This window comes from Podarcis gaigeae (genome assembly GCF_964106915.1).
Source record: "Podarcis gaigeae genome assembly, chromosome: 1".
Classification (NCBI taxonomy): domain Eukaryota; kingdom Metazoa; phylum Chordata; class Lepidosauria; order Squamata; family Lacertidae; genus Podarcis; species Podarcis gaigeae.
This window is the reverse complement of record NC_139678.1, coordinates 94,118,955-94,136,484: the sequence shown is the minus strand read 5'-3', so window position 1 is coordinate 94,136,484 and position 17,530 is coordinate 94,118,955. Positions and strand designations below refer to the sequence as shown.

Genomic DNA, 17,530 nt, shown 5'->3' with positions numbered 1-17,530 from the left:
TTTTCTAAAAGTCAGGTAGTTGTTTATTTACTTGACATCTGATGGGAGGGCATTCCACAAGCTGGTGCCACTACTGAGAAGGCCGTCTGCCTGGTTCCCTGCAACCTCATTTCTCGCAGTGATGGAACCGCCAGAAGGCCCTCGGCACCATCCTGCTTTAAATATTGCCTGCTAAAGTTTTGGGTGAGCATGTTGCTTCGTGTCCAGTCTGAGCATGTCCCATAGCTTCCCACTGAAATCCTGTAATTTTTTATACCACAAATGTTCATCACGGGGGTCTCACTTTAGTTGCCCTATAGCACAAGAATGTCCCTTGAGTGGCAATAATGCAGTAACATTGGGGAAGCATTGCAGAACAACTAATCAAGCAGAATGGTGTGTGAACGATCCAATATAAATCAATCACTAATGCCCTATTATTACATCAATGATGTGTTGCAGAATACACCAACAGTCTCTAGGGACCCTGAGCTGCCTATTGGCTGTGGAGATTCCATAAGGCAGCACATGAACACCTGTAGGAATGCTGGAATCCAGGGAATCCAGGTGAAGAGTTGGAACAGGTTGGTTGGATAAATATAGGTACGGAAAGGAGAGGTGACAAGCAAATTTGGAAATCCCAGCCAACATCTTGCAATGTGGAGGAAGCTTGAAGGAACATAACACTGCAGGTTGCGAGAAAGCGGGAGTAACTGTTCTGCCCTTCTTGGGAAAGATTCCCACTAAATGCCTGCTAAGTGCAGAGAGAGGCATCTCCCTTAGTCCTGCAGAATCAGGCCCTAAGTTTCTGTCATCGCAGGAATCTGCTGGTGTGTGTCTCTCTGTGTGAGTATGCATTTGTGTTATCTCCTTATCTTACAACTGAATGTCAACTACCTCCTCCGTCCAAATTATGAAAAATATCACGCAGCACCCTGACATATTTACAGTAAGTTTGAACTGCTTCCTGCAATAACATAGATTAATGCTATATGAAATCCCCTTTCATATAACTACAGATATAGATCCATACATCCCTAGAGATATTGGAGTGAGCAGTAATTTATGTTATGGTATGTTACGTTCCTATCATCATACCGTATCGTAGATCATGATCCAGGCACGAAACCAAACCTCAGGAAAATTTATGATGCAATAACTAAAATGAAGGGTGAAAACTTGCTTATTAAAGTGAAATCTCTGCTCACTAAAAATATATATTTCCCTTTCACATGCAATCACAAAAGCGAACTAATCATTGTGACTGGGAGCTATGGATTTTTTGTGTTTATTTTATTCTCTTATTGTTACATTTAAAAAAAATTGGACTTGATAAACGTAATGGTTTTGCATTATGTTCCCAATGTACCTCTAAATGCTCACTTGAGCTCCCTGTTATTAATTTAAGTAGAGAGGGAAGAACTGTGGAAATGGAGTGAAAAATAGTAGCAGTTAACTACTAGTAGTTGTAGGCAGCACTGCTGAGCGTGAACCTCCAGGGGTAACCTGTAATGATGATCACATATTTGTTGTCCTTGGCCCTCTGGAAGGTGGAAATAAAGCTTAAATTGTAGTTTCACTAAATGGTGACCTGATTATCTATTTAATTCAGGAAATGCCATTGTGCTATTGTAACAGCTGCAAGTGAGAGCAGCAAGATAACTGAAGTAAAACAAACCACTCTTGATGCTGTGCACCCGCCTATTTTTATCCAAACAACTTCTGGGGTTTTTTTTTTTTGTTTTGTTTTGTTATCTCCTTCTGTTTGGTTGCTTATTCCCTGGAAATGATGCAGAAGGCTCTTTTTGACTGCTGTGATTAGCTTGTTTGGAAGCTTCCTCTGCTTCTCCCCCCCCCCCCCACTGCCGTCGCCACCCAGCTCTTACCCCTCCTCAAAATTCTCCCTGTCATAAATTTTGCATTACTTGGTGCACACAATAATGCGACATAAAATTAAATAAACAATTTAATTAATTTAATTAAAATTAAATATTAAACATATTGTGTATGAGGATCCCGTGCCTTTGATTTAATTGGGCAGGAGTACCCAAAGCAGTTTGGGTAACAGTGAAGAATAATTAAAAACAACAAGTATGGTTGCCTCTGGGCATGAAGAATAGTCGGGGAGCTTCCTCCTGAGAAAGGTTTACTTAATTAAAACTAAACTAATCTTGCAGAAGAGGAGGGGGGAAACTTGATAAGCATTTCATAATACAAATCATAATCCCCAAAAAGTGAAGCGCATATTCCTTCTACATGGCACATGAAGAGAAACCTAAATCGTTTTTGTTCTGCCACAAGGTCTCTTTGGCCACACATGTGAACACTCAACAGACACACTTAGATGGCCTAGATAAGTAAGTTTTTGTTTTTTTAAAGGCACAAAAGGCCCATCGTCTATGTACCTCAGCTAAAACGCTCTTTATTGCGTCTTACCATTACAAATATATAATAACATGCAGGAAAGCACAGTAATCGTAGTCCCTTTCCTTCCTTTAAATCCACAGCTTTTCTGCCAGCTCCAGTCACCTTATTTAAAAACCAAGCCATGACTCATATTGGCAGGTGGGCCTTTTGGTTACGTTTCCATATGCCAAGAAGAAGGGCTGTGCTGAGCTTTCACAGACATCCCTTAAAACACCTTCCATTCATAATACACCATATTCTTTTCCTTCGCAGAAGGATAGGAGCTGATTTACACACGGCATTCTATCAATACATGGTTTTTGCCAAATAATTGCAGTTATACAATCCACAGCGGCGGGGGTGTGGGGGGGAGACGAGGAATCCGAACGCTATGAAGAAGTTGGATAAGTCCCAAGGTAGCACACTGTACGAGCCAGACATCAAATAGACCCGCTTAGAATTGCCACACAAACCACTGTCCTCCAATGGGCTTACAAAAACGTTGACAGGTTTTATAGCCTGATTCAAAAACAAATGCCTTCTTCTAACACGTTTGGCTGCGGCAACGGTCTCAAGAAAATTACCTTAGCAACCTGGTATTAAGTGAATGTATTGAAATACGTCCTAATTAACATTTTAGGTGGATGGTCCCGACATGAGAGAGTCTTTTAAGCTTGTCTTTTAAAGTCACTGTTTTGTCTGGAGGGAGCTTTGTGAAATAGGAATATACAAGTGAAGACCTGTGTCAATTTATGAATGTTTTGGGTGTATATACATTCTCGGTGTCACGGGTGGGAAAATTCAGGCCCAAATGCAGTCCTTCAGGCCCTTTTATTTGACCTTAAGAACACTTCCCAAGCCGCACTTCCTCAATGGCCCTGCTTTGCCTGCTCCTGCTGTCCAAATGGTTTTATTTACTTGAAATCTGTCCTTGACTTCTAATAATGCCTCTTGCTTAGTTGGACGGAGGCCAGTGACGCATATTTGGGTGTGTGTAGAAAACTGGACTACTGTACAAAAATGAACTTCACCTTAGTTGTTCTGCATCTGACCCACTAGAATGTGGCTCTCAGAAGGTTGCCCAGAAGGGAAAGTGGCCCTCAGATTGAAAAAGGTGCACCACTACTACTCTGTGGCCCCATTCATAAAATAAATTACTCCCACTATTAACCACACCATTAAACCACTAGAATACCACTTTAAACAGCCATAGTTTCCTCCAAAGAATTTTGGAAGTTTCTTAAGGATGCTAAGTGGTGTTAGGAGACCCCCTAGTCCACTCCCAGAGCAATTGTTGTTGTTGTTGTTGTTGTTGTTGTTGTTGTTCTTGTTCTTGTTCTTGTTCTTGTTCTTGTTGTTGTTGTTGCTGCTGCTGTTGTTTATACCCCACCCATCTGGCTGGGTTTCCCCAGCCACACTGGGCAGCTCCCAACAGAATTAAAAGCACCATAAACCATCAAACATTAAAAACTTCCCTAAACAAGGCTGCCTTCTAAAAGTCAGATAGTTGTTTATTTCCTTGACATTTGATGGGAGGGCATTTCACAGGGCAGGCACCACTACCGAAAATGCCCTCTGCCTGGTTTTCTGTAACCTCACTTCTCGCAGGGAGGGAACCACCAGAAGGCCCTCGGAGCTAGACCTCAGTGTCCGGGCAGAATGATGGAGGTGGAGACGCTCCTTTAGGTATACTGGGACGAGGCCGTTTAGGGCTTTAAAGGTCAGCACCAACACTTTGAATTGTGCTCAGAAACGTACTGGGAGCCAATGTAGGTCTTTCAGGACCAGTGTTATATGGTCTCGGCGGCCACTCCCAGTCACCAGTCTAGCTGCCGCATTCTGGATTAGTTTCAGTTTCCAGGTCACCTTCAAAGGTAGCCCCACATAGAGTGCATTGCACTAGTATTCTCAGAATGGCTTAACAATCTTTCAAACAATCTTTCAAAAGGAACTCAGAGAATTCCTCAGAGCTCTTGGGGGGAAATGGGGTCTCCTAACTGTGGGATAACCAATCTCCTATAACCAACATACTTCAATCTAATTAATGCACAAAGGGGTTAATACCATAAAGTAAGCTGTCCTGCCAGGCTTAGTGAGGTCACTTCCTGTTACCATGGGAAGAAATAGGTAAGCAAACCTATTGTTAACTTCCCAGTCTACCTGAGAAGTTCAATTAGGAAAGAGGCTTCAGATTGTTGGTTGCTGGTTGCTCCAGCTCAGACCGCATGGCTCTCATCAGCCACTCTTGAGTTCCTATACCAATTATTTAGGAACTTCCATCATTTTGTAACTAAAACAAGTTTTACTGCCTGTGCAACTTTTTCTGAATGCTTTATGGAAAAGCACATGAATCTGACCTTTGGAGAGTTTGTAAGTAAATCATTTTAAACTTACCTAACATGTTATCTTTTACTATGCTAGGGGAAGAGGAGAACTTTGGAACTCACTTTAAAGGACAGATTTTAAATGTCTAACAGCCTATATTTCCATGCTTTACTTGCTGCATATATTGATATTTAAAATCTCTGCTGGGGTTCACTCCCCAAAGAATACTTTCCTCAAACTAGGATCTTGGTATTCAGCAATTCTCCTTTAACACCTATTTCCCTTTTGCACCAGCACTCTTAAAAACATCACAGCTCCCAGGATTATTGAGGAGAGGGGAGCCATGACTATTCAAAGGGGTATCTTAGTACTTTAAACATATGATGTGAATGTGGCCTATAGCAATTCTCCCTTTATCTTTCCTTAGAGTCCTGCTACCACATTCACACATAAACACACTATAGGCACTCACAGTCGAACAGCTGACCTCAACAGGGTGCTCTAGTCTCTTTCCTGCCATGCTCCTTCCCACCAGCAATGCAAAGCCTATCCATTCCTGGGACTTGAGCTCTGACATATAATTAGCATTCTATTGCACCTCAGCAGCTGAGCCAATGGACTTATCTTATGAATGGCTGCAGAAGCTCTAACAGCCAATAGTCTTTGAGGTCTGAAGGACTGTTCTGCAAGTTGTTGGGGTGTTTCGTTTTTGTCTTGCTTACTTTCTGTTTTCAATTACCGTATTTACTCGAATCCAATGCTCACCTTTTTTTGGCCAAATTACGTTGTGAAAATTAAGGTGCACATTGGCACAGTACAATAAAAATAACAAAAATACCTCCTAACCTCAACTCCCTAAGCCATTTCCAGCAACTTTAGGGTTCACGGTGGGGCAAGAACCACCATATATTGGCAGATATGTGCTCTGTGCCCTGCAGGTTTACTCAGAACTGTGGTGGACTTTGGGCTTTCAAATTTCAGCGGCACCCTGTGTAACACCAACATTTAGCACCCGCCCCTGCCTCTCACCTTCCATTCTAAGTCATGGTTGCAGTGCCCTCTTAGCTCAGTGCCCAGTGCGGGCAATTCAGTCACACTCCCCCAAATCCACCACTGCTCAGAGGTCCAGCTGAGCTCAGGTAAGTTACTATGTGCACATGAGTCTGCCGTGTTAATTTTATCTCTCGGCGGCCATGATAAGCGCTCTAAATTAACCAATGCTGACTTTGCCTTTCCAGATTGTCAAGCAGGCAATTCTTGTGTCTTATCAAGCTATCTCCACGTGTCTCTGTGAACAGCGCCTTTTTGTCCCAGAGTAAAACCAAAACACATGCACGGGGGGGGGGGGGGTTCACTTCCAAAATGAAAGCACTGGAAATAGCAAAGGAAGCAGCATAAAATGCGTTGCAGGCCATGGAAGCATTAAAGAGTAGTGAGGCAACATGCAGTGCAGACAGGCTCTGCCACCCTTTGCACTCTTTGCAGCATTAACCCAAGTACTTTTTATAGTCATTAGCAACTGTACTAACGAGAAGTTCTGTAAGGGAGGGGTGCTCTTACACTGATGTGCAGGCCTGAAGCTTCTACTCTGGCCGTTTTTAGGGCTGAAAGGGTGACATTCGCATCTCCTACCTTTAATTCCTTGTGACTTTGAGAGAGCCATACGATTTTAAGCTCCCTACAGAAACTTTTTTTGACGCCCTCCTCAAATAAGCAAAAAAGGATCTGACTTAAAAGCTTCTTGGCCTTGACCATATTCCCTGCCAATTAGATCCATGAGTTGTGTCAGGTTTCAGAAATGAAATGTTAATCCAGACAAGGCAGAGGAGCTAAGACCATAGCTCAATGAAAAAGCACATGGATTGCATGCAAAAGGTCCCAATTTAAACACCGCCCCCTCCGCCTCGCTTCTCCGGGTATGACTAAGAATTGGAAAGAAATCTGTCTGAAACCTTAGAGAGCAGCTTCCTGTGTTGAGCTAGATGGGCTTATAGTATCAGGCAGTGGCATGTGGTGAATTTTTTCATAGGGCAACAGTTAGGGCCAGAGGTGCCAGTTTACAAGAGCAATAGGGGGAGAGGGCGATGTTGCACGTGTGATGTAGTGACATCCCAACGTCACTGAGCTGATGTTTCCCAGGCTGAAGCTTCCCAGTATCTGACAGGCTACTGGAGCCCTCCAGCCTCCTTCCCCAAGCTGGGCAGGCTTTGGGAAGATGGCGGGAGGGCTCTTGGACCCTGCAGAGCATTGCACCACCTTCTAATTTACAGTTAGGCAACTGGCATAGTTCCAGCCCCCCCCCCCAGCCCACAGACCACACATCTCTGATATCAGGTCCCATCAGCCTATTTTAGATGAGTTTGTGCTCCACATGAAGTAACAGGTTGGCAACTCGGGGGTGCTGGAGAAATCAGGCATTAACCGTGCTCATTCCCTAGTCCAGATAGGATTCCTGCAACAACACAATGATGTGCAACTGCACAAGATATGTGGGCACAAGATATTGGTCATAACATTATGTTTGCTGACTGGGAAAAGTTGTGGACCACCGGTATGAAATTCACGGCATGTAATGCCCTAAGAGAGAATATTATGAAAATGATTTATAGGTGGTACATGACCCCAGTCAAGCTTGCAAAAATTTACCACTTAACTGATAATAAATGTTGGAAATGTAAAGAGACTGAAGGTACATTCTTTCACCTTTGGTGGACATGCCCAAAGATTAAGGCTTTCTGGGAAATGATATATAATGAAATGAAAAAGGTATTTAAATATACCTTCTTGAAGAAACCAGAGGCCTTTCTCCTGGGTATGGTCGGACAATTGGTGCCAAAGAAGGATAGAACATTCTTTATGTATGCTACAACAGCAGCAAGAATACTCATCGCAAAGTATTGGAAGACACAAGATCTACCCACCTTGGAAGAATGGCAGATGAAGGTGATAGACTATATGGGACTGGCAGAAATGACTGGCAGAATCCGAGACCAGGGAAGAGAGACAGCGGAAGAAGATTGGAAGAAATTTAAGGACCATCTTAAGAAACATTGCAAAATTAATGAATGTTAGAATGACGTTGGTTTAGAAATTATGTGGTTTCCAGCTGTAATGGTTAAGTAAAAAGAAAAGAAAGGCTAAAAATTAAATGAAAAATAAGGGAGAGGATTTGCTGAATTAATAATTAGAAATTGGAATACAGAAAGGGGAAGTATGAGGAAGTCGGGGAAGTAAGTTATAAGAAAATAAGAGATTGAAACTATACTTGTTTTTTGTGTTTGTTTGTATTGTTGTTTTGTTTTGTTTTTATATAATCTTTGAAACTTTAATAAATATCTTTTTTTAAAAAAAAAGAGATGTGCAACTGCTGTTCATACCATCTTTCATGACTTAAAGAATCTCAGTTATTTACAAGAGTCTTCAGATTGCCCAAGGTGTACTAAGGGACTGTGCCTAGTAGTATTCTGTTCCATTATAAAATAATATTATGTCTGGGTAGGCTTCCCTGAATACAAAAGTTCTTAGTAAAAATGTTTCTACGCACACGGGGGGGGGGGGGGAGGGATGCATACACACATACACCAGTGGTGAACTATGCCAGGAAGAAGAAAAATGTGATTGTCAGAAAGATTTCCAAAGTACAAAATAGATGTTAAACTCAGCAAGCAGAACAAAACAAAAATACTAGTAATGTTAGTAATGCTACACCCACAAAACATCACAAATCTGTTGCACACCTACAAAAGCTATCATAAACTTCCTGATCCAGCATGCACAATAAACACAAGAGCATGATTCTGATCCTTTAGAACAGGGGTAAGATGTTCTTAGATGACAACTTCAATCATCCCTGATGAATGACCCTGCTGGCTGGGACTGATGAGATCTGGATTCCCACAGCATTTGGAGGGCCACAAGTTTTCAGAGTTGGTGAGGGAAATGTCACAGAATTTAGTAAAAACAAGATCAGAAGATGGTTGTTGTTGTTGTTGCTGCTGCTGCTGCTGTTGTTAGCACAACAACTCTTCAGCCAGACCAAAAGCAGTGCAAATGCCAAGGTACGTCCAGAAAGGCATGTTTAGAAGTTTGGTTTGTGACACATGGTGAAGAGCTCAAAGCAATTCTTCAATCTAAACACCGTGGGCTGGATCTGATGATCTGTTGCAGAGTCATATCTTCATAACAGCCAAAAGTGAAGCTAAAATTTGAGTGAGGCGTGCCACCCCCAATTAGTGATTCAGCTCATTGATGCTAATAAGATAACTCTCCCGAGTAAGTGATGCCAGGTCTGGACAGGCCCTTTTAGAGTTGTCATTCAAAGATTCTCATGATTGCAGTTGCTTGAGCGTGAAGAACAAAGGTTTCTAGTTACAGAACCAACGCCATATACCCCTTTGATTTTGCAGAAATATTTGCTGCAAACCCAACATTCAAATTCTTCTAGCATGGCCTGGCATCATTCGAAGATGCCTATCGTGTAACAGTAGTAACGTAAAACAAATGTCTAGATATTAGATAGGTCTGTTTGGGATAAGCATTCACTAGGTTTCCAGGTTGCTGGGGGTTTTATAATTACAGTTTATTGCAGGACACCAACACGCAGATAGCAATAAATGTGTTGCCTGAAGATGATGTTCTTTGATACATTGGAGGGTTCATAATCCTTTGTAATATACTCTAGCTGGAATCCTTGCTTTCTGTGTGTAAAATATTTCCAGAAATTTCTGGGTGTGCTCCAACCAAAGCAAGGCACTTTTGAGTTTCGCTGTTTTGAATGGGAAGGATGTAAACATATGCTCATATTATTTTATTTGTTAAATTTCTATACCACCCTTCATCCGAGGATCACAGTGGAACTTCACAATGGAGCTTAATTATGGCTGCATCATGCCATCCATAAGCTGTGGAAAATGAACTTCCAGCATTACTAATGACCCTGCTTGCTACAGATATTCTGTGTATCATTCGAGGCAAATCATGGTCCCCCACAAGAGGCTTAGTTGGGGATAGCAATCAGCACTGGGTGGGAGCTGCCATTTTAGCTTCCTACAATCCCCATACATTGCATTGTTCTAGAGCATTGAATGAAATTAAAAGGGTGGCTCCCAGACCCCCAAGGACATTCCCCATGATATCTCCAAGGAACACTGCATTGGGGAACACTGGGGGAAATTAAACAGCAGCCTCCCAGGGCAGGATTCAGTGTAGGACACTGTAGCCCTCAAAAGATTATGTGTAAGGACACTGGACCTCTTTGTGATCATGGCTAAACATAAGTGAATTTCAGATATTCAAGACGGCTTTGTATTAGAGCTTGGACCTGTTGCTTCAGTGGTGAAGTAACTCAAGAGTGAGAGTTTATATAGGAGCTGGCTGTTAGGCAGATCCTGATTCTGGCAGGTGCTTGCATGCATTTCCCCTTCCTCCTAAGTAGCCTCATAGGCAGTTAAACAGCCACTTTGCCAGCAACTCTGAGGCTCTTGCATGGCTCATCATCTCTGTTGCTCCTTTGGTCCTGAGAGTTTTGTCCTATTAAGGACTGGTGGCTGTATGTTTCTCTGCCTACAAGTTTAAATGTCATGACTTCCTGCAAAGAATCTTATTATTATTTCAGCAAGGATATTGAGAATTCTTACAGCACAGCATGAACATAATAAAAACTAAACTAAAAACAGCAACTGCAGCAGCCAACACTGCAACAAATGGACTCTCACATCTCTAGATCCTAAAAGTAGCAAGCAAATGGTATAAACAACAAGGCAATATGAAAGCTTGTGCAAATAAGAATATTTTCACTTCATATGTCAAACTTATGACCACAAGGACCAGGCATGCAGATCTGGCGAGGACACACAACAGGTGATGTGCCACCCATAGAAAAAGCCAGTTCTCCAGTCCCCACCAGCCTGACCCAGAGATGGACCTTCCCAGATGACTTCAAAGCATGGGCATCATACAAGAGTAAGTGGTCCTTGATTTCAATCCTGATTTCAAATCATATTATCCACATGTTACACTGAAAACAGGTAGAAGTTGTCTCTACACAAGTACTAGTGTGGAAGGGTTACAGCTTAGTGCTAGAGCATCTGCTTTGCATGGTTCCAGGTTCAATGTCCAGGTAGGGCTTGGAGATAGCCCTGCCTGCAGTCCTGGAGAGCCACTTCCAGTTAGTGTAGACAGTACTGGGCTAGACAAACCAATGGTCTGACTCGGTAGAAGGCAGCTCCTTATGTTCTTAGGTGTTTGTGAGAAACAGAGTATATTTGTTGATATGTGCAGCTCAGTAATTTGTGTGCACAGATACACAGACTGTACATTTGTCAAACATAACATGTGAACACCCCTGTAGTGGTGGTGGTGGTGGTGGTGGTGGTGGTGGTGGTGTTGTTTCGGTTAATACCAACATTTTTAATTGTGCCCATAAATACGTGGGAAGCCAGCAAAGCTGTTTCAAAACTAGCAGGATGTGTTCTGCATTTCGAACTAATTGCAGTTGCAAAGAGATCCTCAAATACAGTCCCACTGGCAGCATTCCTAGTGAAGGCTGGGTGTTACTGGAGCATGGATAACCATGACTCAGCTACCTTCTGTCCAGGTGGGGTTGCTCTTGCCGCACCACCTAGGCCGGTGAAAGTGCTTTGTGTCACTAATGCTGTTTGAGCATCCAAAGCACTCCCAGTCTGTCTATCTGATCTTTAAGAGCAATGCTATCCAGAAAATATTGAAAATCCCACATGTAAGGGCATCTTGACGGAAAACCTTTTTTAACAGAGAACCAGCGTGTGTTTGTGTTTTAAAGATGCAGTCTACACTCACCTGCCTACTACTGCTTTCAAGGAAACATAAGCAGGTCAAACAGACCATCTACTAACAGCAGCCTCATCTTGTCTTGATGTTGAGCCAGCTGTCATCCATATGCTGATGACATTTTACTCCACTCAGAGGGTGGAGTAATGACATTATCTCACTCAAAGGGTTCATGGAGATTGAGGACAGAATGGAGGACAGGATAGATCTCTAGAAAACATCATAGCACAGATTCCATGGTGCAGAGGGCAGGACTAAAAAGACATGGGCATATTCTTATAGGTACACGGTTGCTTGATTGTTTATTCCTATTGCTTAAGAGGAAATCAAGAGGGTTCGAGATTATGGGGACATGGAATCTTGAGACTAACAGTATAATATAGCTAAAAGCAGATGGGAACTTGCTGCAGAAGCAAAGCAAGGCTCATAGTGCCTGCTTGGGCAAGAGGTTTTGGATAATGGCAGCATGGCAACTGTCTTGAAGATGAATCTAGGCGTGGGACATGGTGTACTGCATTAGGAGCCTTTTGCTCATGAGGATAGAACAGCAAGACAAGGAACTGGGTGATCACTGAGGAGCAGACAAAGATCTGGGGAGTCAACTAGAAAGGACACTGCAAGTTGGGTAGAGATAGAAAAAGGGGGCTAAAAGGTCCGATAGATATAAGTGGCAGAGATATGGGTACGTTCTGGAATGAAGGAACTGAATGAGTAAGTATGAAGCAAGAAGGACCTGGTGTTAGACACATGAGAACCTATGCATGTGTTGTTCATTTTCTTTTATTTCTTGCTTACTCTTCATTTTGTTATAGTTAAATTACATTACAATAAATATTTAAAAACATTTGAAATTGTCTGATCTATCACTGTTTGGTTCCAGAGGTGAGGAGACCCCTGTGAATTCCAGGTTTGCATCTTCAAGCAGAGTTATAGGAGCCTTACTGGCAAGTGTGAAGTGTCACATCATAAAACTTCTCATAAAATGAAATTCCACAGCAACAGCTTCTGGAACTGCCTGTCAAATAGGAATGGAAACATCTGGGTGTGGTACCACTTAGTCCCTACCTGACTAAGTGATCCAGAAGGATGCTTGATGGTGTCAAGGGCTGCTGAGAAGTCTAAAACAATCAGCATGGCCACATTCTGCCCCCACCCCTATCCTTCTTCTAGCATAGGTCAGGATAACCCTGAGGACAACCAAGGCAGTTTTGGTGGCAAGTCTGGATCGAAAGTCACAATGAAAGCGATCAAGGTAACCTGTATTATTTAGGAGTGCCTGGAGATGCAGGACCACCAACCCACTCAAGAGAAAAAGCTATTAGCAACTGGTTGGGTAGCTTATCCTCCACTTCCAGGCTCAGCTTCTTCAGGAGTGGCTTCATGATCACATCCCACAAGGCAGACAGGCCTTCTCTCTGTCTCTCTCCTAATAAAGCATTTAGAGTCTCTTGGAACCAACCAGTCACCACACTTCTATCAGATGTTCTAAGCTGTTGCAGGCAAGGATTGGGTAAAACAGTGCCAAGTCATATTCCTCAGAGCACCCTGTCCACATCCTCGGGTCACAATAACTGAAATTCATCCATGAGAAAATGACTGTGCAACTACCTAGGTGCTGTGATAGATATGAGTGGTTTTGTTCTCAAAGTTATTTATTTATTTTAAATATTTATACACCACACACTCCACTAGAAAATTTAACAGGGTGGTATACAGCAGAAAAACCACAACATTACCATAACATCAGTATAAAAAATATCAAAAATCTATTTTAAAAAACTGGGATATTTTTTAAAAATGCAATTTAAAACAACAACTCTTTCTGAATTCCTATTGGCAAGAAGTTCCACAGGGCAGATCCTGATGCACTAAAGGCTCAGTCCCTAATAAAGGCTGGCTGTATCTCAGGAGCAAAAATGTCCCATTGGAAGATCTTAGGGATGGAGGTGGAGCAAAGGGAATCAGGTAGTTCTTAAGATGTTTTGGACTCAGTTTGTTCAGGGCCCTTGTGAATTTATACAGGAACCTTGAATGGGACCCAACAGCAGATTAGCAACCTTTACAAATGGGTCAAAGACATTCCCTAGTTCCCAGGTAGGCAGCATAATTACCCTCAGTTGTTGGACTACCCACAATCACCTCTGACCAGTGGCCATGTTGGCTGGGGCTGGTGGGAATTGTTGTGCAACAATATCTGGAGGGCACAACACTGACTGCTCCTGCCCTGCCCTTTGGTTATAGAGCTATATTACCCAGGGTTCCCTGGTAAGAGAGAATGACTGTTCAACCAACTGGTAGAGTAGGTATGCCCAAGTATCCAGTGATATGCATGATGCTATAAGTCCACAAAAATATGTAGATGTGTTGTTTTTGTGGCAATGCAAGAGAGTAGCTGTGATTTCAGATTTGGTGGGAACATGAGTAGAGCAAAGAGGACTAATACCAATGGGACTGTACAAAAGACCTAACTCCATTTGGGAGCTTGTCTTGGATGTCTTTCCTCAGCCAATACTAGTCTTGTTTAGATGCTCGGTTTGGCTTGAACCAGAGTGTCTATAGACCTCTGTCTATTTCCTTTCCCCAGCCCCCCACAATAGTAGCCCCAGGGCAATTTCACATACTAGGTAACTACAAATCTGGAGGTCCACCACATGTCTTCTCATAACAGAACCTTAGTCAATCACAGCTTTTTAAAAAGACTTTGTCACCCTCTCTATCCATGTGTTCAGATGTACACCAAAAAAGTATTTGACTACACCTACCAAAAATGTAATGCATGAATGGCATGTTGGAGATTATGTTGGGCAGGATTTTGAAAATGACTTTGGTCCTCAGCAAGAAGAGGTTGGAGAGGAAGAAGATGAAAAAGCCCACCTCGTTTCCCAGTGTCTGGTTGCACCAAAGCCGCATTATTTGGGAAGTGATAAAAGGGTGAGGAATGGTGGTGTCTTTAAGCAGTTAAACATTGCCAATAAAGATCTTGCAAGCTACACAGTTTATGTTAACATTAATCATGTTTAACAAGGTACTTATCAGAGCCAAGAAAGCATAGAACAAAAATTGTTTCAGGCTTTTCCTTCACCTTATTGTAATGAAGAACTGCCAAATGTTTATGATTGATTTACTGGAGGGGGCTTAAAAGATGCCTTGTTCTTTTGAAGAGGTGGCTCTCTCATACTCTTAAGTGACATCCCCCATTCTTCCATTTTTCATTACATTTTTTTTAGTCACCACTTCAAAATAATAAGAAAGCACTTGGGACAGGCCTGTTGTTTTTCTTTCCTTCCTTTTTTTTTTTAATGAATCACTTAATTTCCTTCCCACACCAAAGTTCCTTCCAGGGCCTGCCTGGGTGGGCCAAAGAAGCATTTAATGATGGAAGCAGTGAAGATAGGGCAACATGGTTGACAAACACATTCTCATTCTGCATCCCAAGGCATCTCCAGAGAAATAGCAGCACCTTAATTGCTTGTGCACTTACACCCTGGATGATGCTGAAGGAGTCATGGTCCTTCTCTGTTAAATTCTTCCTGCCCAAAATGTTCTATTTAGCTTTGCCTGGTCTGAATCCTCAGCTTCATGTGAAGTTCGTGTTCTTCCTCCCTCTGATGAATGCTAATTACAGGCTTACATTAAAACTTTAAATTAATGCTAATGACAACCATCTTCTTAATACCTTTTTGAGTGGGTGAAGGGGGACCGAGATGCAAATTGGCAATGGGATTTAAAGGCACTCGGATCTTGAAGACGAGCAAGCAGACCCACTTTGTCAGCTGACTTGAGAATGGAGACCTCCACTGAGGTTAACAGGGGCAAGAAGGAAGAGGACAGCACTTCATAGACTGTATCCATGAGCTTACAGTCCAAAGATACACTCCTATGCACACCTATCTTGCTTCTTAATTGCACTCACTTTGGAATAAATGCATGTAGGCTTGCATTGCAAAGTAATGGATGGTAACCTTTCAACAGTGTCCAATCAAGTCAGTGCCAGCCCTACCATGTGGCAGAGTGAGGCAACCTTATCTCAAGCAGCAAGTGCTCATGGGTTGTTTTTCCTGAGCATCCTGCTCTGTTGCCACACAGCCTGTCCTGGGCTTCCTGTATCTACCTGCTGTTTCAGGTGTGGTTAAGTCTGTTGTCCCAACACTGGTACTGAAGCATGATGCAGCTGCCAGTCCAGTCAGCTTTTGCACATGGAATGAGAAGGGGACTGCTCTCTGGTCCTTCTCCTCACTCAACAAAATACATTTGGTTGACCCCACTCAAAGTACATGGAAGTTAGCTCTATCACCTCCTTTGATGGAACTGTATGAATTGAAAATCCATGTGCTTTGGCTTAATTGGACCTTGGATCAGACATCTGTCTGCCAACAGGAGGCTGACATGGTTTCTTAAAAGACAAAAGATTTTGGAGAGGTGTGTCCATCTCCAAAGGGGACCCTTTGCAGGTGCATCGGTTCTGGCTGATATTTACTTATGAATACAAAACACTCGGGCCTTTAAAATGTTTATAGCCCCAGAAGGGTTGGGCATTCCCACAACATGTGTAGGTATGTGCCTGTGGGAGTGCAGCCTCTTCAACATTTTGGTGAGGTTCCTGGGTGTATCAGTATCAGTTTCCGTGGTGTTAAGTACCACCTGTAGGTGAGTTTCAGGGTGAGTTCTTTTCTTTTAGCTGAGATTGATTTAAAGAGAGGTTTAAACCACATTCTAGTCCATTGGGTGAGGTTAATTTCATAGCCTATGTCATGCTCCCATTGTTTTTTGATTGCATCAAGGGGGTCTGTGGGATTTTTGGAGCAGGATTTTGTATATTGTGGATACCATCCCTTTGTCATGTTCCCCTGCTGTCAGGAGAAGGTTTTTGAAGGTGGTTAGGGACCTAGAAATATGCAAAATAACTAAACAGGTATTAGAACTCACCCCAGAACCAGCACTACTGAACATCTTCCAAGATCATAATGACGACTCACATTATACAGAGCTTATAACTCTCAACAGCCAGAAGCCTCATAGCCAGACAATGGAGAGACCTGTCAGGGTGAACATGGACCAGTGGTACCAAATCGTTGGGAAACAGCCTTACTAGAAAAGCTAAGCAATAAACTGAAACTGACACTGGGACAAATAGAAGAGGACATCTGCACCCCAGTATGCCTCCCTTTATCATATACACAGCCCAACAAGACCAGAACAAGAACCCACCAACAGCATACCAATCAATCTGGCTTACTTGACTCAGCAAGCCCTCCCCTCACCCCCATTGCAGCCAACCACAGACAAGCAATCATACCCTGGTCCCCCAACCAAGGAAATGTAACAAGTGAATAGAAAAAGAACGTATGTGGTTGACGCTGACACGAAACCCCACGTGTACACTGCAAAAATATAAATTTCACCACCTCCCCCCTCTTCTTCCTGACCTTATACTGTACTCAACACTAATGTCTCATAACAAATATAACTGATCTGTAGAAAAGACTGTGCAACTTGAAAAAAGAGACAAGGCATGTACTTTTGTAAGCCAAGAAAATATTTAATAATAATAATAATTAATAATAATATGGCCCCCTTTTGTTTTGTTTTTAAATGAGCATCCATTGATGTTTGAATGCCCCTCTGTCACATCTCCAAATGGCACAGCCTTAGCGGGCGATTCCAAACCAGAGAGAAACCCACCCACCCCCGGGAAACTTGGGAAGTTTGCCGTCCCGGGGGTGTCACCACTCCGGTGGTGGTTTTTGTTGGGTTTGCAGCGCTCCTGGGTTTGAACTTCCAGATCCTTATCTCCTGAAATGGTTTCTGTTAACGTGCTTGCGATTTCACAACCTTGCCCCGTGTCTATACAGCCACTCCACTTCTCCCGATCCAGCTGAGCCTCCCTCCGCCTTCGGGAAGGCGTTCCCCGTAAAAAAATAAAGCAAAAAAATACCGACAGCTATCAAAACGTTTTAATAGACGATCTGAAGATTTCGAGAATATATCTATTTATCATCTATCAAAACGTCCA

General features: G+C 42.7%; 1 long non-coding RNA gene across 1 annotated transcript; it reads left to right on the top strand.

Annotated features, from left to right (window-relative positions):
- The first annotated feature begins 4,535 nt into the window (after positions 1 to 4,535).
- Positions 4,536 to 14,507, top strand: LOC310852204. Its single transcript, XR_014568035.1, has 3 exons — positions 4,536 to 4,755; positions 10,534 to 10,671; positions 14,247 to 14,507. It is a non-coding gene; the product is annotated as an uncharacterized lncRNA (long non-coding RNA).
- The last annotated feature ends 3,023 nt before the right edge of the window (positions 14,508 to 17,530 follow it).